Below are 21,441 nucleotides of genomic sequence, written 5' to 3' on the forward strand. Positions count from 1 at the left end.
TTTGAGATTTCTATATTATAGAAGAGAAAGAATTTCGACGTGTGTGTTTCATGTCATTTTTAAAAAGCTCGAGGATATATTAGTCATTTCGCATCAATTCTCAAAATATCATATACGTGGCTAGATTTCTGTGTACAAACTCTACGTGTAACTTATAAAATGGCTCCATGTGTATTTTTAGCAAATAACAGAGTATTAGGTTTTCTTCAATTCAGATTTTGAGTGATATCTTCTTCCTGATTCTCTTCACGCGCAAATCTAGCTAGAGGTATGCTTTCAATCAATTTTGTACATATCTTTTTTCTACTTTTTCCTTTGTATTTTGGGTTTCTTCTAGGTTCTCTTCATCATTGTTAGTTTCGATTCTGAAGTTCAGTGATTGTTGTAGGTTCTTTTCCCATGTTTTGCTATGATTTTTCTCAGATCCTTTTTTCTTCTTTTAATTTCTGCTCTATCTTCTTTTAGGTTTTCTAATTTTTAACTTTGCAATCTTATGGCAAGTGTGTGTTAAATCGAGTGGTAAAACTGTATTTTTAAACTCTAAGCATGCTGACTATTGGACTTTGTCTTCAACGTCTTTATCTAGCATTCCTCACAAATTCTCTCAGTTAGATCAAACTCAACGACCTGCCTCTACAGTTTCTTTTTTCATATTCTAATATTGTCTCAACTTCTCCTCCGTTTTTCGTTAATTGCAGTCTTCTCTGTTGCACTGCTCAATTTACGTACAATTATACGGTCAGTTCTGTTTTGTCTGGCTTTTTCCTTTAACTATCCAAACTATTTTTGGGGGTGAGGTTGGAACAACGATTGGTTGTTTTGGAAAAGGATCTGTATTTATTTATGTGCATATCTTTTTTAAATGAGGAATACAAACATATTTTCTATATGAAATTTTGGAATGTCTTTACTGGTTTGGTACCATGCCTGGTTGGGGTAATTAAGAAGCTTTTAGACCCGGTTGACTTTGGCTGACCAAAATGACTTTTTTCTTCGTTTATCCAACCTTTTCTGAATATCAGTGTTATCTAGATTTAAGATTGTGTTGGTTTCTACTGTGAAGAATGTCTCCTTATGATGTTTTGAATCTTCCATGGAAGATTAGCTTGCTTTCAATTGGTGATATGTTACGCCTCTATTTTTCGTGCTTCGTTTCGCTTCGCGCTTCTCGTGATTTAATCTTAATTTTCATATGTTTCAACTCTTTTAAAGTGCAATAAGAATGAATTTAAGTTTATGATTTAGACACTACATCCAGACTTGCATTAGAGGTATTTGAGAAATTGCCGATGAGAAAGAAGGGGTAAAGTATTTGAGAATGGCGAGGAGAGTTGAGAAATTTCACTGTTTTGAAATTGCCACCGCCCGAGCCTAAGAAACCTAAGACCATTAATGTCAAGCTTGCTTAAAATAGGGGAAATATAGACAAATTAAGTTTGGTTCTATGGGTATTAATTTGGACCTCGGAGAGGTTAGAAATACTGTTTTATAGTAGTGCTTATGATGTTTTTTGGACTGTTTTGTGCTGTGTGTAAGACCTTTTGGTCTATGAACTGTGAACATTATGAATAAATTTCCTTGAATTTACTGGAGTTTTTGCATCTACAGGAAAAAAATTAAAGCCACTAACATGTAAAAGGAACAATTCTGTAGTATATCTCCTAAAGATTTTAAATGTTCTTGTTGTATAAATCTAAGGAAATGGAGATTGAAACTGATAAGAAATAGATTAATGTTGTTGAATGGCATAACATATGCAAGATTCACAGACTATTGAAAAGAAACAACAGCAGACTCATTCACAACTTTGCTCAAATAATGATGAAGTTGGTTAAAAGGAGACAAAAAGGAATATAAATAGTGTCTACTTCTTTCTCACTTGCTTCCATATTTACATTCTCATCTTAAACTATTGGGCTAGGTTATAAATATTTGTGTTGCAGATCACTTTGTGTAAAGACAAACGAATATTATGTTCGGATCCTACAACTTCTTCAATTATAGTATTCAATTCAACATGGTTCATTTTAATCTCTATTTTTGTTCCTTTTAACACTGAAATAATTGAGCAGCTTAATGAAAAAACCTAAAGCCTAGAAAATGATATATGATAAGTTATTATACCTTTTAATTTTTTGGCATGTATTAATTGCTCATATATGTTATTTTTGGTCTTTGTTTCTGCCTCAATAGTGAAGGAAAAAGAATCATTTGTGATGCTACTTTTTAAAAGCTCAAGGCTTCTCCATAAGCTGATATAAATTGTGGGTATCTCTTGCAGTTTGTACGTCAACTGAAAGGCTGTTTTTCTGACGTTTGAGCTTGATCGACAAGCTGTCACCACTTCAAATTGAAGCTCTTGGTTTTGCTCTCCGAGAATCACTAAAAACTTGACACTCATGAAAACGAAGGTCTCTCCATTCTGAATTCCTTATCTATTGCAATTTACGCCATATCTCAAGGTAATTTGTCTTTTCATATTTCATTTGTTGTCTTAGTTATGTAACTGCTACTGAAGGTGCAGAAATACCAAGGTGTAACTTAGCAAAATCTGCAGATACCAATATCTCCAAAATCTATTAGTTTACATTGATTCTTTATCGTATTTGGTGGTAGATGCTTAAATTTGTTTTAAAGTTCTTATGGAACATCAGAAGACCATATGTGTATTATTTTGTATTTCTATTCACAACTTTGGAGATTAAAAACACCCCCGTTTCAAATGTTTACAGAGTAACACCTTTCTTATACACTTACTTGCATGTGCTTTCTGTTGACATGAAGGAAATAAAATCTCTCTCCGGTGCATTTATCTAAGCTCGCTTTCTTTTCTTTGTTTCTTTTTCTCTGAAGATTCAAAAGAACATTAGAATTTATGGTATATTATGCTCATTAGTAAACAAAGATAGACAATGTTTGAAAAGGTATGTAAATTACAAATAAAATCTGCAAAAGCTAATGTAGTTCCATTATAAAAAATTTAAATTGTCCCATTTAAGACATCTAATGTTTTTCTTATTATGTAAGACAAGAACTATATCACTGAGACAAGTTTGCGCTCAATCTAACATATGGACACTAACATTTAATCATTACTTCACGATTTTGCAGGTGGTATTTTTGGTCAAAGATTGACACGAATAATGCATCACTTTTTGCCAATATGTAAATAGTACTCCTATATATATATATATATACATATATATATATATACCAAGCTAATAAAAAAATAGTATTTTCAACTTTTATAATATTGGGCCTGTGCTGGCACATGCCATCACAACCTAGCAGACTAAATAGAAAAGTGTATTATGGAACATAAATATGACTTTCTGGACCACTTATTTTGTTTATTTTCTATTTTGGTTGATAGAAGGGTGGTTAAAACATTATTTGAAAAAAATGTAACACTTTCACTTTGCCTACCATAACACAAGGTCGGTAGTGGAGTCAACAACTCAATGGACGGATGATTTGTCTTTTAAGTATAAGAGAAGATGTTTGAGTGAAATAAACTTTTGTCTTTTAGGAACACAAAGCAAAAACTGTCAGATTATCTTTAAATTTACTAAGAAAAATACTTCTTTTTTTGGTAATAAGGAAATATACGTATTGAGGCACCAAACCAGTTATTGCAATATAACTTTAATCACTTACCGAATGCGGGTAAATTATTAATATATTTATATTTACATTAATTGAAACCCAATTATATGTATCCTGGCTAGCTACCTAATCTGACACTACTTTAACAAAAAATGGATATCTTCAATTTGGTTACAAATAGTCTACTGTTGATAGTAAGTTATGTCAAATGACTATTTTTATGAATAGTGGATGTCCCGGTTCGCGAATGTAAGGACCCGTTGGTTGGTCCTCGCGTTCGCGACATGGTCCTCGCGTTCGCATAGGGTCTGCTAGTGTAAGCTACTCGTTTGCGAGTGGACCTCGCTGTTGCGAAAGAGGAAATTGGCCAGCAGGACTTTTGTTCATCGCGTTCGCGATAGTAGCCTCGCGTTTGCGAAGAAGAACGCACCTGGGCAGATATAAGATTTAAAAATCGAGGGTTTAGCCATTTTTATCAGAACTTAAGCTTGGGAGCTCGGATTTGAGAGGGATTTTGAGGGATTTTCAGATATATCGATTGGTGGGTACGAAACATGTGTTTGTGATTATCAGTTAAGATATGTTTTTTCTATTTTCTTTGGTTCCATCGCCTTTTTTCTCACTTTGCTCCGACTTAAACATTGTCGGTGAGTTCTAGTGATTGTGTTGTTCCTTGCTACTTCCTCTCTATTCTTTCCATGTTCTTCGTTCTTCTTTGCGGGTTTTCCCTTTGAGTCTGCTTTGCACACATCTATCTTCATTTGTTTTTTGATTTCAGCAATCCAAGATGTAATAATCAGGAACAACTTCAGTACTGAAGATCTCAACTAAGGTAAAATACTATTTTTAAGCTCTTGTACTTAAAGGATCATAAACCCTATCCAATAAACACTTCATCTGCTTACCTCTATGTTTTGTGGCAAAAAGTTTTGATTGGGGTGTTTTTGTTTCTTTCGTGTTTAGTAAATGGTTTTGAATTTCTCATATTAATTAAGAATAATTGTTTAATGCTGAAGAAAGACCAGTAATTGTAATATTATTTAAATGTCAAGTGAAGAAGAGGTAACATGCCAACAAGAAATTGGTACTATGATTTATACTTTTCGATATTCTAAGAAATTTGAGATTTATGGATGTGCAAGTGGAAAAGAAACGTTGCAGCTTCAAAAATAAAAATAAAGATAAAAATAAAAATTAAAACTGAAATAGTGATGCTATTTTTTTTTTTGGCAAAATACATAGTTTGCCCTCGGAACTTAGGACCAAATCCCTGTGACACACCTTCTGAGCACGGACAACTTTTTACACACCCAACCTTTTCAAAGTGTGCCTAATACACACCTTTTTTGTCAACATGGCTAGTGCGTGTTTTACCAATAAAATAAGGCGCGTGAACAGTAAAAAAAATTATTTTCTTTCTTTATTTTTTTTTTCATTTTCCTAAACTAATTCACTAGCTATCCTCCGCCAAATCCAACACTCACCTTCCATCGTCGTTTCTCCACAATTTCTCCACCATCCTAACCAACACCCACCTGCCAAGAACCACCATACCTTCACCATTGAAGCCCGTCTATTTTCTCTCTTTTTTTTTCTTCTCAAAACCCAGTTGTTGGTAGCAGCCATGGAAGCCCTTACCTTCTGCATAGAAAATAGAGCAGTTTGAGTTAAACCCAAAAGCTAAGATCTTCAAGCCATGCCATTTCTGGATTCCATCTTTGAGTTTAAACAAATATTATGCAGTTTGATGTTCTTGAGTTATAATAAAGACTTGTAATTTCTTCATTTAAAAGTGTTTTGGTGGATCTAATTATGTCAGGTTTTATATTATGTGGGTTTTTTCTTTTATTTTGTGAGTTTGAGTTGAATTCTCATTCTATGTAAAAAAAAAAAATTACTCCTAATTAAAGTTTTTAGAAGTGTAGAGACATACTTCAAAGATGTGATTTTTTTTTATTTCTAAGTGTTTTTCTCTTTAAAATAGACTGTATTTGTTGAATTCTTGTTATTAGCTATTGCTCATGTTTTTAAAGTAAACAAAGGGGAGGGATTGGAGCCTTACAGGAGTAAGTCGATGGGAAGGGGGCTCGGAGAAGAGGGTAGACAGTGGAGGAGGAGGAAGCTGATGACGGAGGGGAGGCTTGGGGAAGATTTTTTTTTTTTTTTTGGGGGGAGGGGGGATAAGGTGATATAATATTTAATTTTATTGGAAAAAGTTTAATCAATTAAGGTTTATTTTAAGTATGTATTTATTTATAGTTGAGTTATGACACGTGTCGCATTTTGACTGGTACGTGGATGCAGTCTCCAAACAAAAAACTGGTCCATAAAAAAGTAGTGTCTTATACACACTTTGAAAAAGTTAGGCGTGTAAAAAGTTATCCGTACTCAGAAGGTGTGTCACAGGGATTTGGTCCTAAGTTTCGGAGGAAACTATGTATTTTGCCATTTTTTTCCTTTTCATTTTGGATTAGAGAACATGAATTTTGATGGAATAATATAAGAATACGAAAAGATTGATAGTCACTAATAACACATGTATTTACTTTTAAGCCACCGTTTAAAATTTCTTTAGTCTTTTGTTATTGCTTTAATAAACTTTAATTGTCGGACGAAAATACTCTTCTGCTCATGTCCTTAACTTTTGAACTTAATTTCAGGACTTCAGCATTACATGTCCTTAACTTTTGAACTTGGAACTCTAAGTTCAGAACTTTTGGACTACATGTCCTTAACTTCAGGACTACATGTCCTTAACTTTTGAATTTGTAACTATAAGTTCAGGACCAAGTGTCCTTAACTTTTGAGCTTGTTAGTCTAAGTTCAGGACGTATTGTCCTTAACTTTTGGGTTTTTTAGCCTAAGTTCATGACCTATTGTCCTTATCTTTTGAGCTTATTAGTCTAAGTTCAGGACTTCAGGACCTATTGTCCTTAACTTTTGAACTTGTAACTGTAAGTAGAGGACCTATTGTCCTTAACTTTTGGGCTTCTTAGCCTAAGTTCACGACCTATTGTCCTTAACTTTTGAGCTTGTTAATCTAAGTTCAGGACTTCAGGACCTAGTGTCCTTAACTTTTGAACTTGGAACTCGAAGTTCAGGACCAAGTGTCCTTAACTTTTGAACCTGTAACTATAAGTTCGGGATCCATAACGTAGCAGAAAACCAAAAATGCATCACAGAAATCACAAACCGAAACATTGTGTCCAATCCATCACACCTTTATGCAGAGTTCAATTTTCAATTAGCAGATGATCGTTCTTTTGGTAGATTTTACGGTACTGCAACTGATCAAGGCATTGACAGTATTGGGATTTATGTGAAGACCATCACATCCTCCACAATAAGTAGAATAACATCCAACGAAACGACTGACGCGGCCAAAAGGAAAGAAAATCATTCAATTCAACATATGTATATTTGATGTTCATGATTTTTTCATATTAGATCATTTGTTGCTTTTGTTAAGTTCATTACGTGAGAATCATGAACTGGTCTAGTTTATTACCCAATGAGTTGAAAGAGATAGAAGAAAGGGTAATACAATTTTTTCATATTAATTTTAATAAACTAGTAATTACTATTGTTAAGCATTAAAAATACTGGATAAAAATAAATATCAGTTTAAAAAGTGGCTACCCACGTGATTTTTACAAAGTCACGTTTGTTGTTTTGTTAAAAAGGGTCCTTACTTTTTTTAGGCAAAGAGAGATGTAAGATGTTTCTTTCCAAGCTCTAACTAGTTTTAAGAACTCGTTTGGTCAAATTGTCAAAAATTATTTATTTTGAGAAATAATTTTGTTCAAAATTACTTTTTAAAAAATTACTTTGGGAGAGTTACTATTTATATTTAGCCAGTTCATTTAAGAAGTGCTTTTTACAATATATGATAAAATAAATTAATTTTTTAATTTTATTTAATTAAAATATAAAAGATAAAGTATAAAAATATAACAACAACAACAACCCAGTATAATTTCACTAGTGGGGTCTGGGGAGGGTAGTGTGTACGCAGACCTTACCCCTACCCTGGGGTAGAGAGGCTGTTTCCAAATAGACCATCGGCATCCTTCCCTCCAAGAACTCCCCACCTTGCTCTTAGGGTTACTCGAACTCACAACCTCTTGATTGGAAGTGGAGGTTGCTTACCATCAGAGCAACCCCGCTTGTCAACAAAATATACTAGAATTTTAATCAATATAAACTATATTATTCAAAGCAATAACACTAGATATCAGGTATTACTTATTGTTTACATGATGATTTAAGTATATCAATATATTTATTCAGTATAAATTAAAAATCTACTTCCTAACTTTCTATATAAAAGATATTAGAGAGATTACTTCAAACAAGAATAGGAGAATGAGAATAAAAATACAATAAAAATAAAATAAATAAAAAAGAAGAAAGGGATGCTAAAAATAAAAAAGAAATAGGAAAAAGTTAAATAATAAAGGATAATTTAAAAAATATAATTTATATTAAAGATACTTTATCTAAAACAAATAATTTCCTGCTTATGTTTATGCTTCTACTTCTTGAAAGAAGCTAGAATTTATAGTTTCTTCTCAAAAGTAAAAAAAATTGCTTCTGTTGCACAAAATTGCTTTTCGAGTTCTCCATCTCGACTAAATATATCAAATTTCCAAAAAAGTACTTTTGATGGCTTTTGATCATAAATAGCTAACTTAATAAAGGAAGAAACTTTGTCTCATAGATTCCGCTAATCATTACTCTGTATATTCAACTAAAGTTAGTTTCAGTTCTATAATTTCATCATCTAAATTTCGCAATTATCATGCCTCCTTTTCAATTTTATCAAGAACATAAAACCTTTACTGATTTAAGAAATTTTTTGATTTTTTAAAAAAGAAAAGCTATTTTCAAGTTCATTCTTTCTTTTCCCCCATCATTTTCAAGTTCATTCTAAAAGACACAAACATGGTATGTTAATTAATATAAGAGAAGTTTTTCTTTCTCCTGAGCAAAATACTGAGCAAAATACAAGTTGTTCTATTTTTTTAATCAATAAGAAATACTATAAAAAAAATCGATAAACCTAAAAAGAATAAATTGCTTTTGCAACAGTGGAATCCAATAACTACATTTTGAATCATAAATTTAATTGATTTTAAAATTTTAAATATTAGAAATAATAAAATGGCAACTTTTTATTTAATGTGAAATCAACTATAATTTTAATTATTAAATATATTTTTAGTTTAAACTACGTAGGAAGTCCTAATATTAAAACTTTAAAACTGATTAATATCTCACCTTATATAAACTCTTCCGTAGAAATACCTTTCAAATCCTAACTCTATGTAACACAAGTATATTAAAATTTTGTCTTAAATTTAGGATTTATTAATCAATTAAGATTTTGTCCATAGTATTTCATATTGGATATACTTTATTCTTTCCTTATTGCATTGGACTCCTTTTGACCGTAAAACTGATGTTACGTATATTTAAAGCCATTTGTTTGACGGCGAGGATTTACCTATAGAGAATTTTGCCAAAATATTAATGTAACGATCCGACCGGTTGTTTTGAGAATTAACATCTCGTTCGGTGGTAGAAGATCTCGAGCATCTCCGTATTATGTGTTATAACTTGCATGCGTGGCTGAGTTCAGTTATCGGATGATTCGGAGTCAATTTGGAAGAAGGATTTTTGTTTTAGAAGCTTGAGCGGTAATAGTTGATCAGAATTTGATTTTTGTGTAAACGACTCTAGAATGATATTTTGATGATTCCAACAGCTTCGTATGGTGATTTTGGACTTAGGCGTATGTACGGATTTGGATTTGGAGGCCCGTAAGGTAATTTGAAGCATTTCGGCAAAATTTGGAAAAGTTGAATTTTGGAAGGTTGAGAGGTTTGACCAAGAGTTGACTTTGGTGATACCGGGGTCGAAACGCAATCCTGAGAGTTGGATTAGCTCTGTTATGTCATCTGAGACTTGCATGTAAAATTTGGCATCATTCTTGATTGATTTGATATGTTTCGGCTCGAGTTTTGGAAGTTGGAAAATTTGAAAGTTCATAAGTTCGATTCATGGTGCGATTCGTAGTTTCGACATTGTTTGATGTGAATTGAGACCTTGAGCGAGTCCTTGTTAGGTTATGGAACTTGTTGGTATGGTTAGACGGAGTCCCGGGGGCCTCGAGTGTGTTTCGGATGGGCTACGGGCCATTTCTCCATGTTGTTAGACTTCTGTTTTGTTGGTACCTGGTTTCCTTAATCGCGTTCGCGTCAATTCCTCCACGTTCCCGTAGTGTAATTTTGGAGGAAGGAATATTTGTTTTTCGCATTCGTACATACCTGTCCGCGATTGCATAAGTGTTCATTTCCCTTCTTCGCGTTCGCGTAGCTCAGCTGGTGATTCCCTTTTCTCCTTTGCGATCGCATGTGGCTTCACGCGATCGTGTAGTTCAGTCCTTGGGCCATCAGAATTTCCCTCTTCATGATTGCACATGTCTTTTCGTGATCGCGTAGCATTAATTCCGGTCAGTAGCCATTACCTCTTCGCGATCGCAATTGAAATTCTGTGATCGCGATGTACTAACACCTGGGTAGAATATAAAAGTACTATATTTCGAGGGCTAGCCATTTTTATCATTTTTGGAGTTGTGGAGCTCGGTTTTGAGCGATTCTTCATGGGTTTTTCAAGAAAATCATTGGGGTAAGTGTACCCTTTCTCCTCTAAAAATCCACAAAACAATAGCAAAACACGCAATCCAACAACAACACAAAACAACCCACGAAATAGTTCGCTACAAGTTGAATAACTCGAACTCACGGCTTCCGATCACCGTCCCATGAGTTCTTACAATTATAGAACAATTTTTCATACATTTTCAGCAAAAAAAAAACATGAAAAAGAGCAGTAAACTTACCTTATTTGTTGAATATCTCAGATCCTATCTTGGTTCTTTAAACCCTAGGTTTTTCCTCTAACTAGAACTTGAAAAGGAGAGAAAAACAATTAGGGTTTGTGTTCAATTTTTTGGAGGATTTTTGTAGGGACTTATGTCTGGTTATTTTGCTATATAATGAGTTTTATATTTGCAGGAGATAAGCCCTTAAATGGGCTCTTTGGCTGACGCGAAATAGCCCCTTTTGGACATATTTAATCCTCCCATTTAAGCAGGTAGGTGACGCACCTACTTGTCACCTAGCAGTCTGTGCAGTCTTGCAAAAATGCATATATCTCACTACTCTCATATCGTATTGATAAACGGTTTAATGCATTCGAAATCAGACTCATAAATCTTCAATTTTATGGGTGGAACACTCCATAACTCTATGTATATTGGAAGAAAATCGTAGTGACATTTGGCCCCAATTTCAGTAAAACTTATGAATGTAACTTGTGATGACTTTCATCGACTTTTGTTTCACAACTCGCTTGACCTCAAAACATAACAAATGAATATCATAAGACTAAAATGAATTATAACATAAACCTCTTATCATGTTAAGAACCCTAGTCTCACCCCAAAGGTATTGGTTATAACATTTCCAATTTGTCGACTTTCGAGAAATATTATTTTCTTCAATTCATTAGCTTCTTAACCTTCCAACCCTCTTTTTACTTGTTGTTCATGATCTTCAATATTTGTAACCTTCGAGGTAACATGATAACTTACTTTATATACTTCCAAAGATGATTTCATTTTTGGTCTTACATTAGTGTGCTTACGAGACACTTTTACGTACAAAAATATGAGGTGTAACATGAGCAGATTGTTTTGGTGTTGGCGCCAGGTATTTTTCGTGTGGATATTGTGGTGTGATGAAGTTGTAGCACCATGTCTTCATCGTGCGGTTATGATGATATCATTGTTGTTGTGGCACGAGGCCTTTGTCGTGCTGTTGTAATGATGATGTTGTGGAAGGAGGTCTTTGTCGTGCGAATATTATGGTGTGATGATGTTGTAGCGTGAGGTCTTTTACGTGTGCTTATTGTCATGACTGGAAGTTTTTTTCGTATAGTGTGTGGATATGGATCCATCCCCTTAAGGTTGCTCTCTCATGTTTCTCTCTTGATGGCGTACACGCAGATTGTGGTACTTTGACTAATGTTGTTGATTCTGATGTGGACACGGATGTTGGGAGTTGAGTGTAAGGGTGCAAGTTTGGCCATGCAAGTGAATCATTTATGCCTTTCAGTACATTTAATATGCTTTTATGTTGAAAATTTAACATGTTATTCTATGCCTCTGTTTTGATTGTCACGATTGATTTACCTGTGTTGAGTTGAGTTGATGACATTACATCTTGTTATATTCTTGTTGCCATTTATTTAGATATATAAAGCATAGGTGCTTTGCTTAGTGAGTATCGCATGACTTGAACCTCGCCACTACTTCACCGAGGTTAGTCTTGATACTTATTGAGTACATGTTGTTTGTACTCATACTATGCTTCTACATATTTCTGTGCAGATTTGAGTGTTGGTAGTAGTGGACCTAGGGAGTGAGATGTTGATCGAGAGGATTTAAGGTAGTGTTGCATGGACGTCGCAGACCCTTGGAGTCCCCTTCCCTTATCCTATGCAATTACTTTTCATTCAAACAATATTGTACTATAGAAATATACTCTGCATTCGGTGTTAGAGCTCATGAATCTGTATTACCTAGTTTTGGAAGTTTGATTTATGTATCATTGTATTAGCTATAGTTGGAAATTTACCCACCCCCTTTTCTTTCAAAGACAGGAACAATTTGAGTTCAAGAACACACACTTACACTCAAAACTTTCTCTTTTTTCTCTATTACTACTTGTGCTACTGCTTTGTCTAGCCGGCTGAAATCCAAGGCTAGGCTGTGAAAATTTGCTTACTCTTCCTTTCTGCACTTTGTTTCTCTACTGGTATGTCCTAGTTAATTTTCAAGCATCAACAACAACATGTTTCTTTAGCTGTTTCAGTTTCTTTCACTCTTGACTACTTCTGCTTCTGTTTATGCAATCGAGTTACATTACTAGCATGCTATAATATGTTCTCCTCCACTTTTTGAATTAATGTTTCCCTATGTATGTACTCTGTCAGTCACTTGTTATGTGATTTGCTGACTTATGAATCCCAAACCCCCACATCCCCCTATGTGCTTGTGTTCTCTGGCTGGTTTGTGGGCATGCCAACATCATCTATTGTTGTACATGACCAAACCTGACCTTTTCTGGGATCATACGCTTCATACAATATATTCCCAAAACCCCCTTGACCCCTTTGTGTAACTACTGATCCTGTGTAGTTTGAGCTTTACTACTATTGTTTTCAAATCACCCTTACCACTTGCTATTTCCCAACCCAGTTTTAAATAAATCTCTTTCAACTATGTTCTGCACTTCCACTATATTCTTAGAACCTAGGTTCTGCCCCTCTTGTGTGAGCCTTGATTTGGGACCCTTGAGCTCCCTCTGAACTTGGATACATAAGGGCTGGCCCTTCCACACTGCACTCATCTCTGTCTGGTTATGCAACCTGGGTGTAAGCACTGCCCGGGGTCCCTTGAGACCCTTAGGGAACTTTGACACACCCAGGTCTGAGAAAGACTTTGAGAACATTGGCATTTGAGGTAGTTTATTCCATAACTCAGAGAGGAAGTCAAGAATCAGGCTTGCTATGGTTGTAACTCCTTGTTTTTGCACTTTTCTGATGTAATTCATTCATTTTTGGTCTGTAATAATTTGTAACAAATATTGGGGTTGGCTAGTGAAAAGGGATGGGGTGATTCTGCATGCTTTAGCTATTAGAAGGGTAGATAACATGCATATAGGATCTGTCTAATAAATTCTGCGTGTTTTATTTCCACACTTAGATAACACGCCTATAGGATCTGTCTAATAAATTCTGCATGTTTTATTTTCACACTTAGATACCATGTCTATAGGATCTAAATGGTCATAATCAGACATCATGACTACAAGGTTAAAATCAGCTTCGAAATTAGATGTCATGCCTATAAGGTTAAAATCGATTTTTCATAGAAATCATGCCTATAGGAATTCCGTTGTGATCAAATAAATCCTGCCTGCTTCATTTCACATTCGACTAGATACCATGCCTATAGCCTTAATATTTAGATACCATGGTAGTAGGAATTAAAATCAGCTATAATAGAAATCATATCCATAGGATCTGAAACCAGTTTAGTTAAAAATCAGTTTGACTCGTACTATTCTGAATCAGTTTGAACAACCTACTCCTTTTATTAATACGGTTTAGAAAGCATGCCTATAGGATCCAAATCACCTGTTTAAACATTAACCGCTGCTCTCTTGCACTCCTAATCAGTAATAGATATCATGCTCATAGGACATCACCAATACGCACTTAGGCAAGCCTTAGGTAATAATGATAAAACTGAATCTTCCTTTGTTAATTTGCAACTGCTACAACCAGCAGGCAGGCCTGATTCGGACTTCTTATCCAAGTTATGTAATAAATTGGTCTGCTTCAACAATTAAAACACCCTGCCTTAGTACTTTAAATTTTGACCTTAATTGTGTTTAAGTCATGCTATTTATGTGCATTGTCTACGGAGGTATATATGAGCCTCTTAATTGTTTATATGTTTCATCTAATCTGCAGTCCTACGTGTTTTCTATGTTGCCTTAGCCTTTTTACCTTTAAAACCCAAGAGTCAGCCTAAAATCTTCCCTCTTAAAGGAATAGTAATCCTAAATTCCTTCGGGACTGATAGGAATGGAACAGGTAATAGCATGCAATAGAGGTCGAGACAAATCCGCGTTTTAACACCTTAACAAGGTGGGAAGGGTAGATATGAATATGAAGACCGGTGCGCTAATACCACGTGTATCCCCTCTTCTGAGGAGTGTCATCCCGGGTATCGCATTGATGTGATCCATATTATAAATAAACCTAGGACCCCCCCCCCCTCCTTTTATATTCTCAAGTATTTGTAGAACTGTAACTCCTTTTCAAAATTCACCTTTTAATAATTGTTTTCTAACTCTTATGTGTTCAAACTTAAATCTCCTACTATTTGAACCTATATTTGTCTGTCTGCTAATTGTACAAAATTTACAAAATTGTCTGGCCGGTAACCACACTAGTGGATTCTGAGGGGTGCCTAACACATTCCCCTTAGGATAATTTTAAGCCCTTATCCTATCTCTGGTTATCAAATAAACTTAGAAATGAACCCTATAGGTGTCCTAATGCACCTTAAATCATTAGGTGGCGACTCTTCAAAAGCAAACCCAGTTCCCAAAAGGAATGAGTTATCCCATACCCAAAATGTCATAAACCCGAATTTTTCGATGTGAAGAGGGAAAAGAGGGGGCGCGACAGCATGGCTACTCTGCTGGGGATCTTAGGCTTTTACCACTTCAGATTGTTTTTGTGAATTTATACCCTCCCTTATGTGCAATTACTTGTTTAATTCCTTTAAGCATTTAATTTCTTTTCAAAAGTAAAATTGAGATGTCTTCTTGTTTCTTTCCTTTATTGCCGCTTTAAATTACGAAATTGTTGTATTTTATCGCTTCCTTAATGTGCAAATACATTCCAACATACTTGTAATTATTGCATAATCATGCTCAACATCATACTCCACTCTTGCCAAACAAATACCATAGCAATGCTTATAATGAGTGGTTGCACTCTTCCTATATCAATGCCCCCTAAATTCGGAAAGACATATTTGCGGTAAAACTAGTCGATCAACGGTGCAGTCGACAGTTTCGTGCCTTCCCCCTTGAGTTGTCCGCTCAAGGGTACCAGTCTAAAACCCCATAGAAACCTTACTCTGTTCAAATTGTGCATGCATCATGGTCAAACCTAGCCGGGTCAGTTATGTTGTCCACATAATGGTCCTTTAAGATAGCCTTGTCCAAAGTCCATTGGGTTTCCCTAAACCCAAATGGGCATCACCACGTTTTGTGCATTTATTTGGAGAACTAAATGCTTCATGCTAATTGTTGGTATTAAATAGTCGAGTCTGGTGTGGGTAAAGGCCTAACCTTATTTGTTTTACAGAAATATGAGGCACGAAGTCCCTAGATTTGGCATGGTCACCAAAATCCACCCAAGACTACTAAGCTGGTGGAGAGATTTACCCTCCAATGACCAAACTCTCGTCCGAAAATATTTGGGAAATCTACCATTTTTTCTGGAGATCCAACCTAACAACAAGATCATAGAAGTTGTCACACTGTTTTGGGATTGTGAAGGGACTGTATTCCGCTTTGGGAACATTGAAATGACACCCTTGCTAGAGGAGATAGGAGGATTGGCCGGTCTAATGTGCGAAACTCGGGTTTGTTAATGCCTGAGAACCGCAAGGGCAAGGGTTTTCTCAAAATGATGGGTTTGAAGAAGAATCCAAAATTGACGTGCCTAAAGGAATCATACATCTCTTTTGACTATTTGTATAAAAGGTACGGTTGTCATACCTCCTTTTTCACTACACCCCCGTAAAGGGGGTGTATAAGAGAGTTTTTCCAATTTAAGTGACAATCGAAACGGGATTATTTTATGAAAAGGAAATTCAGAGTCGCCACTTGGGATACTTTATGGTGTCCCAAGCCACCGGTTTAAATCCTGAATCGAGGAACGATTGACTTTGTATTACAGTCCATGAACACAAAAATTCTGGTAAGGAATTCTGTTAACCCGGGAGAAGGTGTTAGGCATTCCCGAGTTTCGTGATTCCAGCACGGTCGCTCAATTGTTACAATTGGCCTATTATTTGATTTTAAAACACTTTTGAACCTATGTGCATTTTTACTTTAAACCGCTTTTAATTACTTTAAGGAAGATTTCAACGCCATCTAAAACATGTCTTTGGACCGCGCCACATGAAATGCACCCGCAATCCGAAACACATTTTATTCAACATTGTTAAGATTTGGATTTGGGTCACACGAAATGCACACCCGAGTTTAGGAAGGTAATATTATTAAAATAACGCGCCTAAAGCAACTACACATTTTTAACTTTGCGAGGGCCATGAGAAATTTGTTAAATGGCGCACCTCGAGTCCTAAGGATTTAAAAGAAATAAATAAATGAGGGCCACGCATTTGAGATTTTATTTGGCACGGCACGCCTCAATTTATTCTAACCAAAAGGTTTTTAAACTAACTCATGAGGGCCATAAATTGTTATTGGTTTTGAATGGCACCCCTCACGTGATAATAAAACTAGATAAAATGAAAACCCGATTCATGTCTCGTGTTAACCACCCGCACTTAACGATCAAAGGGTTATGTGAAAGTGCTGCATATTTCTCATTTTAACAGTCCTTTACGATGCACTCTAACTAATCAACATTTCCTAATCTATTGAATGCTAAATGCAATTAAGAGTTCGCTCAGAAAGCTTACATAAGAAAATCAATTACTTAAACAAGTGGCTTGGGCCCACAATAAATAATGGAAGATGAGTCAATGAAGGTGGAACAAGTCCAAATCTCTGTTGTGAAAATGTGCCCAAGTATAACATAAGAGAGGACACTCAAAGGAGGAGTGTCACTTTCTCAGACCCACCGTTAAGCTCTTATTGCCTGGGCCAAACGTTATGATTCAACGTTCCAAACCAACTATTGCTTCACCATACGTAATGCCTATTAGTGATACCACAGGAGACCTGAGACTAAGCCTAATATATTTGTTTTTGAGTTTTTAACTATTCAGGCATAGAAAAAAATAGGCTAACATTCTGAATTCAAAGTTTCTCAAAATCAGAGGAGTATTTTGGTAATCATGACTCACGTTCCAAATTTACTTAAATTTATCCTCAATACAACAGCTGTAACTCCAAACCTACTTGCCAAAACTAGACATGCAGACAAAGCTCAACTTGGTTAAATCAGCACAAACGACAATCTAAGGCTCAACCTCTAACAAATTCGAAAGGAAAACAGAGCTGAAGCAACATTAATCCTCAGTAAAACTAAATAAAGTCCAGAATCCGCAAGCAACCAATCAAACCTTTGTTGCAATAGTCCCAGCAATCTCATGCTAATATACAGTGACAAGAACTGAATTTGCTGAAACATAACATTAAGGAGAAATATAACTGAAACATAAATAGGTTAACACTATGCTTTAATCCTCCTGCTTTTCATTTCATTTCTTCAAATCCACATTCACAATTAATAGAGCTTTACAATGTGTACCTGGATACAAACCAAAGAACTACAGAATTTCAGCAGAGGAGAGTGGTATCAGCAGTAGTTTGGCAGCAGAAACAACCAGTAAAATCAGCAATTTCAGTCCATTTTTGAAATCCAAAACCAGCAGAATGACAGATCCTTTTCAAATCCCAGAAAATCAGCCCCAAATTCTAATTCAAACCATTTTTTAAAAAAACTCCAAATGAATTACAAGTTGCCTCAGAAATTGAAAACTTCAGGAATCAGTGAAGGGAATGCAATGGAACATTATTTTTCCCCTCAAAGTTCTAGCCGTTTTGATGTTTTCAGATTCTTAACTCTTCAGCTCTGCCTTGAAAGGCAAGATAGAGATGCCTTTATAGGCAAGGACTAGGGCAGCCTATTAGAGACTCAATTGTGCCCTTAGGCCCCTTTTGAATTTTCTTTTTTGCTTATCAACCCCAAGTCAATTTTCCTTTTTTGCTCAACTAACCTTAGTCCAATTTCAGTTTTATCAGACAATTCCCCTTCCCCAACTTCCTAGAAGCTTCCCTTTTTTGTTACAACAGATTCCCTATTTACAATATCCAATTTACCCCTTAAGCCTCAGTTATTTACCCTTCAACTCATGGGTTGACTTAAACCCAATCCCACACCTAACTCATGGGCTGGACAGCCCTCTCCTCTCATCTCCTCTATGGGCTCCTGACCTTCGAAGCCCTAGACCCTAATTTGAAAGAGCCTAACCCAAAACCAAACAGGCCGGGGGAGTTATAAACTCCTGATATTGTGAATCCAATGAAACCAAAATTAAACAAATTTTAGCAAAATCAAACCATGACAACAAATGGCCTAATAAAATTGGTTGAACTATGACCCCAATCTTAACATACGAGAAAAATGAATTGAAATAGAAAACAGAAAGAAAAGAGAGGAATCAGAAATAAACGAAGAGTTGAAAGACACCAAGGACGGAAATAAGAATAAAAGAGGAGAAATACCCAAAAGGCCAATAAGCCTGTATGGAGCTCCGGCGTCTCTGATTTAGACCAAAATTAGAATTATCCGCATGCTCTCCTCGAGAAGAAAATTCTCTTTTCTTCTTCTCTCTTTTTAGATCTAAAATTGACTGGATTCGCTGGGGGGTTTTGCAGAGATTTGTACCAGCATAGCACTTGAAGGATTATGAGGAGTATAGGGTTGATTTTTGGTGGTGTTTGGGAGGTCAATCGCTTGTGAAAATGGTGGAATTCCTAAGGCTATACTAGGGTTAAAGACTGATAGAGATAAGAGATATGAAAACAGTATAGGGGTGCTTGGGTAGACTGAATATTCTCTGAAGTTTCGGACATTATTAAGGGTTTGAAGAGATATGTTTTGGACCGTTTGATGCATCAAGATGAACGGCCTAGATCTGTCGAGCTCGAACGGCATCATTTGGTTATAAGGCGAAATTGGACCGGGTATTGGGTGGACTGGGCTGGATTTTAAACGGGTAAAAGGGAACCGAGCTGGGCTTAAAAGCTTTGAACATGACTTGGCCCAGACCTGATTTTTATTCCTTTGCTTTTCATTTTTCCAATTTTCTTTCTTTGCTCTTAATTCTTTTTCTTCCTTTTTTCAAGATTAAATCTAAATCTAAATTGAATCCTAAAACTTAATTAACCTATAAAAAACACTAATTAAACCCAAATAACAATTACCTCAATTAAAGAAAACAAATTAAAAGAAAACTACTCAAAATTCAAAATTAAAAGTAAAAGTGCAAGTTAAACCATTTTTTGTGATTTTCCTTTTTTATAAAACAACTAATTAATTAATTAATCCTAAAATGTTAAATTAAATCCTAAATGCAAATGCACATATTTTTTTGTATTTTTCATTAATTAAATAAAGTAAACATGTATAGACAATATGCAAACAATAACAGAAAATGCCACAAAAATCCACAAAATTGCAAACAATGAAAGAAATTATTTTGTTTTGCATTTGTGGGAGTAATTAATATAGGGCAAAAATCACGTGCTCACAACGGTCACAGCAAATCCTACCGTACCTACCCTGACGAGTTCGCCATCACATCCTTGGGGCACATCTATCGAAGGGTTTTCGCCTTTATGTTTTGTTTCCTGGGTCTGATCGTGTTTCCGATGAAGAAAGCAAGAATCCATACTAAGTTGGCTATGGTAACTAAGACCCTAATGGAAGGTATTGGTAGGCAGCCAATCAGCATCGTGCCGTTGATCATTGCAGACATATATAGAGCCTTGGAGAAGTGTCAACGAGGAGCAAAACCCTTCGAAGGCTGCAATTTATTACTTCAACTCTGGCTCATGGAACATCTCCAAAGGGGCGAATACCGACAAGAGATTCGGCGAAGGGACTGGGATGATCACATCGCTTTCCATCATCCAAAGCTAATGAATTACATCCCCAATATGTTCACTTAGCCTGAGGATGCCAAAGGATGGGTGGAGCTATTTGATAATTTGGGTGAAGAACAGGTTCAATGGATGTTCGAGTAGTTTCCGACCGAGGAGTTCATCGCCCGATCCAGAGATGCACCTTTCCTAATACTGATTGGTCTGAGAGGAACATACCTTTACGTCCCTCTCTGAGTTATGAGGCAAGTTGGTAGGAAGTAGGTTATACCCTGGGTCGACAAGATGAGTCATTTCCGGGCTGACTTCCAGAATGATGATAGTTCCTACAAGTACCAAGCTCAGGATATGTGGCATTGCAAGATCGTAATGGGGAGAGATACCATTAAACCAGACAGGTACCATGCTGGTTGTGCTCCTTTATACTCCGGTTGGTTGGAAGACAATCATGATGGTTTGGGCCAACCAGGGTTTGCTCGAGGCCATAGGATTATAGATGAAAGGCCGGGGCAAAGGTCAAGTACAACCAACTTCGCAAAAGGATCCGGGAGTACGAAAGCGAACACCGCGAGATACAAGAGTTCAACCAGAAGCTGATTGAGGAATGGAAGGACATGGCTGTCAGTGCCAATAAACGACTAGGATACTTGGAGCGAGGCATAGTGGAATTGGAGAGAAAGTTTCTCAAAAGGGTCGAAGACTGTCAAAATGCTGAAGGGACCGAAGGCGGACACCTAGCCAGAGCATACCTATTGCTGGGACTTCGCGAGTTGGGGAAGCTGTTTGACGAAGCCAAGGATGCCAAATCTGGGAAAGGTCCTTCTGGGACTAAATAGATAGGAGTTTATCTTTTCGCTTTTATGAATGTAATAAGGCCAATGGCCATTAGTGACCTTTTATTTCCTATTTATTTAGTGTCGATTTGGGATTCGTCTTATTTTCTATCAATAAAATGAGGTATTTAGTATTCTAAGTTCTCCAAAAAATTTGTCGCTAAGCCTACCTCAGGCACAAAGAGGTTCCCAAATTAGGACATGATTTACATCCCTGCACTATGTGTTTGAATATTGCAATACTTCTTATGATCCTCACTAACTTTGTTACCTTTTGTTTTTACTTTTTGTTTTATTACTCCCCTCCCCAAAGGTTAGTTCGCGCACTCTGGCAACATCATCCTATTCCACGAGATCCAAGGGCCCTCCACCCACTCCTCCTCTTAGTCCTGTCAAAAACAAGAACAAAGGTAAGATGGAAGATTTGAACAACGTCAGAAAGGAGAATACAACTGAACGGGTAGAGGCCACTAATGGCCATGGTACTC

The 21,441-nt window shown here is 36.0% G+C and overlaps 1 long non-coding RNA gene across 8 annotated transcripts; it reads left to right on the top strand.

Moving 5' to 3' along the window:
• The first annotated feature begins 160 nt into the window (after positions 1-160).
• On the top strand, positions 161-12,343 carry LOC104249699 (uncharacterized). 8 transcript variants are annotated; one of them, XR_011406009.1, is made up of 5 exons: positions 161-268; positions 2,282-2,462; positions 3,112-4,438; positions 10,686-10,764; positions 11,360-11,900. It is a non-coding gene; the product is annotated as an uncharacterized lncRNA (long non-coding RNA). The 8 variants fall into 8 exon arrangements; XR_011406008.1 differs by having other exon boundaries at positions 11,382-11,900; XR_011406005.1 differs by lacking the exons at positions 10,686-10,764; positions 11,360-11,900 and adding an exon at positions 12,062-12,343.
• The last annotated feature ends 9,098 nt before the right edge of the window (positions 12,344-21,441 follow it).

This window comes from Nicotiana sylvestris, chromosome 3, assembly GCF_000393655.2.
Source record: "Nicotiana sylvestris chromosome 3, ASM39365v2, whole genome shotgun sequence".
NCBI lineage: Eukaryota > Viridiplantae > Streptophyta > Magnoliopsida > Solanales > Solanaceae > Nicotiana > Nicotiana sylvestris.